General features: G+C 42.2%; 1 protein-coding gene across 1 annotated transcript in view; it reads left to right on the top strand.

Annotated features, from left to right (window-relative positions):
• Unc13c (unc-13 homolog C) overlaps positions 1-7,966 on the top strand; it is a 415,893-nt gene that overhangs the window by 384,032 nt on the left and 23,895 nt on the right. The gene's annotated exons all lie outside the window — the stretch shown is intronic.

The following is a 7,966-nucleotide window of genomic DNA, read 5'->3' as shown; positions in this document are numbered from 1 at the left end:
TATATATATATATATATATATATATATATATATATATATATATGACCCTCTGTCAGATGTAGGGTTGGCAAAGATCTTTTCTCATTCTGTAGGCTGCCAGGTTGTCCTTTTCACTGTGTTCTTCACCTTACAAAAAGCTTTTTCAGTTTCATGAGGTCTCATTCATCAATTGCTGAGCTGTCAGTGTTCTGTTCAGGAAGTTGTCTCCTGATCCAATGTGTTCAAAGCTAGTCCCCACATTCTCTTCTATTACATTTAGTATATCTGATTTTATATTAAGGGCTTTGAACCACTTGGGCTTAAATTTTGTGCAGGGTGATAGATAAGGATCTATTTATATTCTTCTACATGCAGATATCCAGTTAGATCAGTGCCATTTTTTCTATTGTATGGTTTGGCTTCTTTATCCAAAAAAAAAAAAAAATCAAGTGTTCATAGGTGTGTGGGTTTATTTCTGAATCTTCAGTTCAATTCCATTGATCCACCTGTGTTTTTATGCCAATACCGTGTGGTTTTTATTACTATTACTCTGTAGTGCAGCTTGAGATCAGGGATGGAGATGCCTCTAGAAGTTCTTTTATTGTACAGAATTGTCATGATGGTTTTTAAGAGTAGCGTTTCATTTTTAGTGACTAAGCCCTTGGGTGCAACCAGAGATCTGACTGTTTCCAATCTACCTAACATGTCCTGTCCCCAGAGACCATTTAAGTGGCTCAGCCTTTCTCTGGAGGCCCAAGGAGAGAAGCAAGAAGACTATGTGATGCTTGCTGTCTTCTATGTCACAGTACAATGACATTCCCTTCACAAAACCCAAGGGGCGTCTTCAGTTGGCTAAAGAGCTGAACACAGACAGATTTAATAGGAAGTGTGCTGTGACAGGCTCCCAGCAGGATGACCCCTTTTTAAGAGTGGAAATGGCATGCTATGTAAGGTTACAGGTAGAGTGGGCACACATCTGTTGTCATCCATCAAGCTGGCTGCAACTGTGATAATTCCTCCCCAAGTCCTACGGAGCTAATGACATGCTCACACCCTCCAGATGAGAATACAGTCACACAGATTCCAAAATGCGGCCAAGCTCTGAGCCACGTAGTTCGGTAGGCGAGATGATAACCTTCAGTACCACCATCCTCCTGAGCAAGGAAGGCTGCTATGTTAGGGCGCCCCGTGACCTTCCCCCTCATGTTAAATAAGTGGTGCTGCTTTATCTTCTGCCCTAGTCTTCATTTTAAACAACTTTTTATTGCACCTAAGTAACTATGTAGCTCCCTCACACACACCCCGGCATATAGACATAGGTCTTGGTTCTCTCCTCCCACCATATGAGTCTTGGGGATTGAACTCAGGCTGTTGGTCTTGGTGACAAGTGCCTTCACCCTCTGAGCCTTCTCACCAGCACTACCATGCATTTTGATCTGATTAGCATCTCCTTCTTTCTTAGTAGACAAGCTCTAAGTTGATTATTTGGTTTTCCCGTCGATGACTAATGCTTCCGAACTTGTTACTTTGCCATTATTTTTCCAGAGCCCTCTCTGTCCTAGGTAGGGTCTCTACTGCTGTGGTAAACACCATGACCAGAAGCAACCTGGGAGAAAGGGGTTGGCTGGACTAATGCTTCCACATCGCAGTCCATCCTTAAAGGACGTCAGAGAAAGAGCTCAAGGCAGGAACCTGAGGCAGAGACCATGAGAGAACACTGCTTACTGCTTTCCTCATGGCTCGGCTCGCTCAGCCGGCTTTCTTATATACCCCAAGACCACCTGCACAGGGGTGGAGCCGCTCACAGTGAGCGGGGCCGTCCTACATGAATCATTAAGTACCTTCACAAACTTCACTACAGACAAATATCGTGGAAGCATTTTCTCAGTTAAGATTACTTCTTCTCACATATGTCTAGTTTTGTTTCAAGCTGTTGAAACCAGCCAGCCTGCTCTCAGTTTACCTAGATACTGGGCATGCTCATAGGGACCCAAGCTGAATGTAAGGAAAAGGTCCCTGCTGTGAGGAAACCCTTTCATATGTAGCCTGATTTCATCCGTCTGTCATCATTTGTCATCATATGTTCTTGTGGGTGATATTGCTGGCTCATCTCCCTCCCTATCCACCAGCAAAAATGCCCCATGCAGGGGAGTCATAGTACAGTTGCTAGCTGATAATTCTGTCTTCTCACAAGGACTGTGATCATTCGACCTTGATTTCTAAATACTTGGTACAGTGCTGGCTAAAAATCACAAAATATTGGGACAAATGAAGGTTCTTTATTTAAGCATAAATATTTTAAATTGCATGATGTATTGGGGTCCTAATATTTGAGATTATGCAGTTCTAAGTTCTATCGCAGCCCTCAGATTTGAATTTATCTGATCACACTCTTCCTTGAAAGCTGCTATGCATGGTCTTGTGCTAGAAAACTATATGGAGTGCTGGGATAGAGAAAGAGACAAAAACAGAGAGAGACAGAGATAGGGAAAGAGAGAGAGGTGGTCAGAGGGGGGGGAAGCTCAGAATTGTGTGACTGATGCTATTTATTACTTATTATACAAGGGAGGAGATAGTGAGTGCCACTGGAGAGGTAGATGGAGTTAGGTAAAATTAGATTATTGATTTTTATCAAGCTCTTAAAACCGTATTTTATTCGATCTGTCACATAAAACTCAAAAGCAACTGGGAAAAATGGCTTGCTACTTTTGGTTCAGGCCCCACTAAGAGCTGATCTTGCCCTCTTATTTCAGACATTTTAAAGAGTGCAGTCCACCACTGTGCGAGGTGGCTTCCTTTTGCCACCTCCCTCAGTCTTCTCCCCTCTTTCCCTAAGGCTAGGCTCTGCACACTCCACTATGGATTGCTCTGTGTGTTCCCTGTATGCTCAGGGCCAGAGCAACCTCTCTGAGGCCCATGAGAAGGAAGATCGAGTAAGACCTAGAGTCTGCAGACCCATCAAGCTGTGGTTCCATTGTTTCCTAATACTGCGTGTTGCCACAAATACCTCAAGATTGTTTGTTTTTTAAATAACACTATCCACCTACACTAATTCTGTGTTTCTATGATCTTTTTTTCTTTCTCATTTTTTTTCTGGGTGCAAGGCAGATCTCATTACCCAGTTATACTCAGTTTTTATGACATTGGAATTCCTGGCTGCTTGACTTACAGTTTTCTCTGCTTCTCAAGTATAAGGTTGATCCCAGGAATGAAAATGAACCCTGTACTTTTTTTTCCAGAACAAACACAAACATCTGCCTTTAGGGGATGACATCGAATTGTTATCACCCCACGTACATTTTACTGCAGTTTATGAGTGCCTTCAAGTATTTTTTTTTCTCTCAATCAAACCTCAGGAAAACTCTGTAAAGTCAGACCGAGGTCTTTGAATTCCTGCTGTCACACCTCAATTGCTTCCAGAAGCTCTTTTGAGATAGGCATTGCATCCAAGAGAAATGGACATCATTGACTCAATAGGAGCAAAAATCCAGTGTAGCGAATAGGGGATGTGATATTCAGGCAGATATATTAGAGACTCTGACAAAGAAGCTAAGTGGGAGATGAGGGTGCTTCGGTGGTGGTACTAGAGGAGGGGAAATGAAGGAAGACTTAGGATTGGAGTTTTTCAGAAAGTGCATGGCAAAAGTTACTAAATTAATAACCATCGTGGATAAATTTCTTTCCAAAGCTCCTAAAATAAATGTGTCAATTGAATGATAAATCATGATAGATATTTTCTGCCTCTTTATGATTTTATGCACCTTCAAATTGTTCCATAATGGCCAGGCATTTTCTTTTTGAATTGTAATTTTGAAATACAATTAAAACATTTGGCTCTGCAAAGTAAATTACACTTTAATCGGTTGCTTGCCATGATGTAATTAATTCAAAGTGATAGATTTTTGAAGTCTTTTGGGACCCTTGGTTTTCATCTGCAGGCTGAAATAAACAGCGAGGTTAAATTTTCTTGTTTGGTTCAGAGGGTCTCAGAGTTGTTCTGTGATCTGGGTAGTGGTGGTGCAGGCCTTTAATCCCAGTGTTCAGGGAGGCAGAGGCAGGCAGTGAGTTGGAGGCCATTCTTCTGATTTACAGAATGAGTTCCACGACAGCCAAGGCTATACAGAAAAACTCTGTCTTGAAAAACAGAAACAAAAGACAAAAATCAAACAACAACAACAAAAATGTTCTGTGGATAGAAACCTTGCCTGAAACAGAAGTTACACACAATACCTGCACACATGCAGCCTCTGACCATGTAGGTCATAGCTTACAGAACTTATTCAATGAAGAAATTTACCAGTCATTATATAGTGCTCTGATTAACAGGAAGAAAATCACAGCATGCATGAAGCTGTAGGCTTCATCTATAGCATTAATTAATCAGATAAGGTGGCACACAGCTATAATCCTCACTTGGGAGGTGAAGGCAGGAGGACCAGAAGTTCCATGGTCATCTTTGACTATGTAGGAAGTTTGAGAATACCGTGGGATATAAGGAAGAATTTGTCAAAGGAGAGGCTTGGGAAGAGGGTTGGTGAAAAAAAAAAAAAAAGAAAGAGATAGGAGGAAAAGAAGGAAGAGAGGGAGGAAAGGCATAGTGTGGAAGAAAGGAGAGAACTCTCTGGATTGATATTAAAGTACCATTGTGTAGTATTGTCTAAGGGTAACTATGAGACCCAGAACCATTGTTATTGCTACTTCTATTTTAGATCTTATTATATGGTAACAGATATTATAGTCAGAGAAAGGAGAGGTTACTGTGAGCAGGAGTGTCAGGAGGCTTCAGAAAAGAAGAAGAGCAGGGTCTACAGCATGAAGCAAGCTGCTGGCCCCTCAGAGAGAAGGAGACAGAGACAGACAGAAGCAGACACAGGGACACAGAGAGGAAGACAGAGAGAGATATGGTGGGGGGGGGGGACTCTCAGATCTGTCCTGAGCTTCAGTGGACTTGGGAAGCCATGCCAAAATACCACAAGCTGATAGAAATATATTTCTATCAGAGAATGGGTGCTCTGTGGTCAGCGACAGTAGTTCTATTCTGATCAGGGCGATCCTCCTGGCTTGCTCACAGCCTCCTCTCCACTGTGTCCACATCTCAGTGAATGTGTCGGCTGGACAGATGGGAGATGGAGTTAAGAGAGAAATGGGTCCTGGAACAACATTCAGGAGGTAGAGTTTATGGAGTACCGCGGGGTGAAGCAAGCTCTGCCCGCAGTGAGAAAGGACACGAGGTCACAGGGTGAGCCGCTGGGTAGACCGGCCCACAGAAGAGGCGAGCTACACCATGTCAGCCTATTTAGGTGGCAGGGTGAGTGAACACGAGGCAAACATTACAGTCACTGTATCCGCTGTGCACCACACCTATGACATCCTGCTTGGTCCTCTCGTCACCCATGAGGAACTCAAGGCTTTTCCAATGAGGAAACTTGTCTCCCGTGATGCTTTGTGACTTACAATAGTCATGAAGACAGCCTCTGCGTGCAAGAAGAGAGATCTCTGGTAGCCTTTGACAGCAGACCTGCTAGATCTGCGTTCTGAGCTTGAAGGAACCATCCTGAGTTCATTTAAACCTACTACTTCCTTAAAATACCCACTCCAAACACACACATTAGAACCAGTGCCATCAGGTAGGAATTTGGGGCTCGGGAGGGGGAGTCATAATTCATTTTATAGCACAGAATAAAGTGTTGTGGATTCGGGGCTGTGGGGATTTTGTTTTGTTGAGAGAAATCTTACACAGAAGCCCAGGCTGGTGTAGAACTCACTATGTATGTAGACCGACCTCAAAGTCATGGCAACCCTGCCTCAGCCTCCAAAGACGGGGACCCAGGTGTGCCACCACGCTTGAATGTGCCCTAGTATGTTTTCATTGTTTGTTGAATCTGTTTTGTAGAGTTCAATATAGACGTGTACGTAGTATAACAATAAAACTAGAAGCTGGGTGTGCTGCTGCATGCCTTTAATCCCTTTAAAAGCCCCTGGGAGGCAGAGGCAGGCAGGTCTCTGTGAATCTGGGGTCAACCTGGTCTATATAGTGAGATTCGGGACAGCCATAGCTACATAGTGAAACCCTGTGTCAATCAGTCAATCAATCGCTCAATAATAAAACTAGAGCAACAGCACATTAGGGCCTTAAAACTTGTGCATTTTGTGCTAAATAGTATTTCGCTTAATATTTCATACGGCCAGTGTTGCTTATCCATCAGTCCTTCGATGGACATGCAGGTTGTTCCTGTTTCCTCGGAAGTGTGAACAGTGCAGTAATGAACTTGGGCATGCCGACCTCTCTCGGGCATATTGACTTCGTTCCCTTTGAATGCATAAATGCTCAGTAGTTGGATGGCTGGAGCATATGGCAGTTATATTTGTGAAGTTTTTCTTTAGCAATTTCCATAATGAACTCTCTAAATTGCATCCCCACTAACAGCATTCAAGGCTTTCTGTGTCTCCCCAGAAATGCCACTTTTCTGGTCACTTCAACTCTGATAATTAGTGTTAATATAGATTCCTGTACCTATTGGCTGCTGGGAAACTTTCTTTTTGGGGGGAGGAGCATTTTCCTTTAAGAAATGTCTATTTAGATAGTTTCCTTTCAGTAGAGTCGAGAGGTTTTACTATTGAAGTTATACAGTTCCCCATATATTTTTTATATCATATCAGATATATACTTTGCAAATATTTTCTCCCAACCTCTAGGCTGTCTCTTCAATTGGTTATCTCCTTTGCTGTGCAGATCCTTTTTGGTTTAACACAATCCCATGTGTCTTCCTGGATATGCTTTTGAGATCTTTTTTTTTAACTTTTATTAATTATACTTTATTCACTTTGTATCTCCCCATAAAGTCCCTCCCACCTCCCCTCCCAATCCCACCTTCCCTCTCCCTTCTTCACGCCTGCCCTTCCCCAAGTCCACTGTAGGGGAGGTCCCCCTCTCCTTCCTTCTGATCTTAGTTTATCAGATCTCATCAGGAGTGGCTGCATTGTCATCCTCTGTGGCCTGGTAAGGCTGCTCCCCCCTCAGGGGGAGGTGATCAAATTGCAGGCCAATCAGTTCATGTCAGAGGCAATTCTTAAGCAAAGCTTTGACAATGGCCTAAGAATCTAGAACTTCATCTGGCCCGTGTTTTCCTAAGATTACACAGTTTCAGATCTTGCATTTGTTTCTGTAATCTGATTTTGTTACATTTTTATGTATGGTTAAAAGTAAAAGTCTAGTTTCTCAGGGTATAGGTTCTTAATTCCCAGCACTTTTCATTGAAAATAATTTTCTTTATCCATCATGTGTTCTTGATACCTTTGTTAAATATAAGTTGGATTCAGATTCATCTATTTATCTCTAGGCTAGCTTTCCTGCTTCATTGTACTGTTGTTTTTTTTTTTTTTTCTAGTGCCACACTTTTTGTTTACTATAGCTTTGTAATCTATTTGAAGGCAGGTAATATGGTGACTCTAGCTTTGGTGTTTACTAACATTTAATCATTTGGGAGGAGCATGACAGGGTAGGAATGTTCATTTAACAGTGTTCGTGTGGACTCCAGATGGATGCTGGTCCATGCTTGATAAGGTGTCTCTAGTTTACTGCTGCACATGTCAGGCCAGATAGCTTAAGAACCCCAAAAGACTCTTCTCTCTCACTCCCCCATCTCCCTGTTTGAGCACTGGGATTACAGGCGTATGATGTCACATCTGCTTTATGTGGGTTCTGAGGACTCAAAATTGAGTCCTATGTTTGTAGCAATCACTTAACCCACTGAGCTATTACCTCTATCCCATGCTCTGAAATTGTTATTTTATATCCATTTGGCCTAGGGTACAGTTTAAGGTTCCTGTTTGTTTTCTTCCTACATATCTTTTGACTGCTGGGAATCAAGGGCTCATCTCTTCTATTGTCTCTACCTCTAGATTTGTTCATTTTTTTCCTTTGTTTACTTAGGTGTTTTAATGTTGGCTGCTTGTATATTTATTCATAATTACTAATTTTTTTTTC

The sequence above is a fragment of the Psammomys obesus genome, unplaced genomic scaffold (assembly GCF_907164565.1).
Source record: "Psammomys obesus unplaced genomic scaffold, mPsaObe1.curated_primary_1811, whole genome shotgun sequence".
NCBI lineage: Eukaryota > Metazoa > Chordata > Mammalia > Rodentia > Muridae > Psammomys > Psammomys obesus.
Note: the sequence above shows the minus strand (reverse complement) of the source record. Positions and strands in the feature narration are given on the sequence as shown.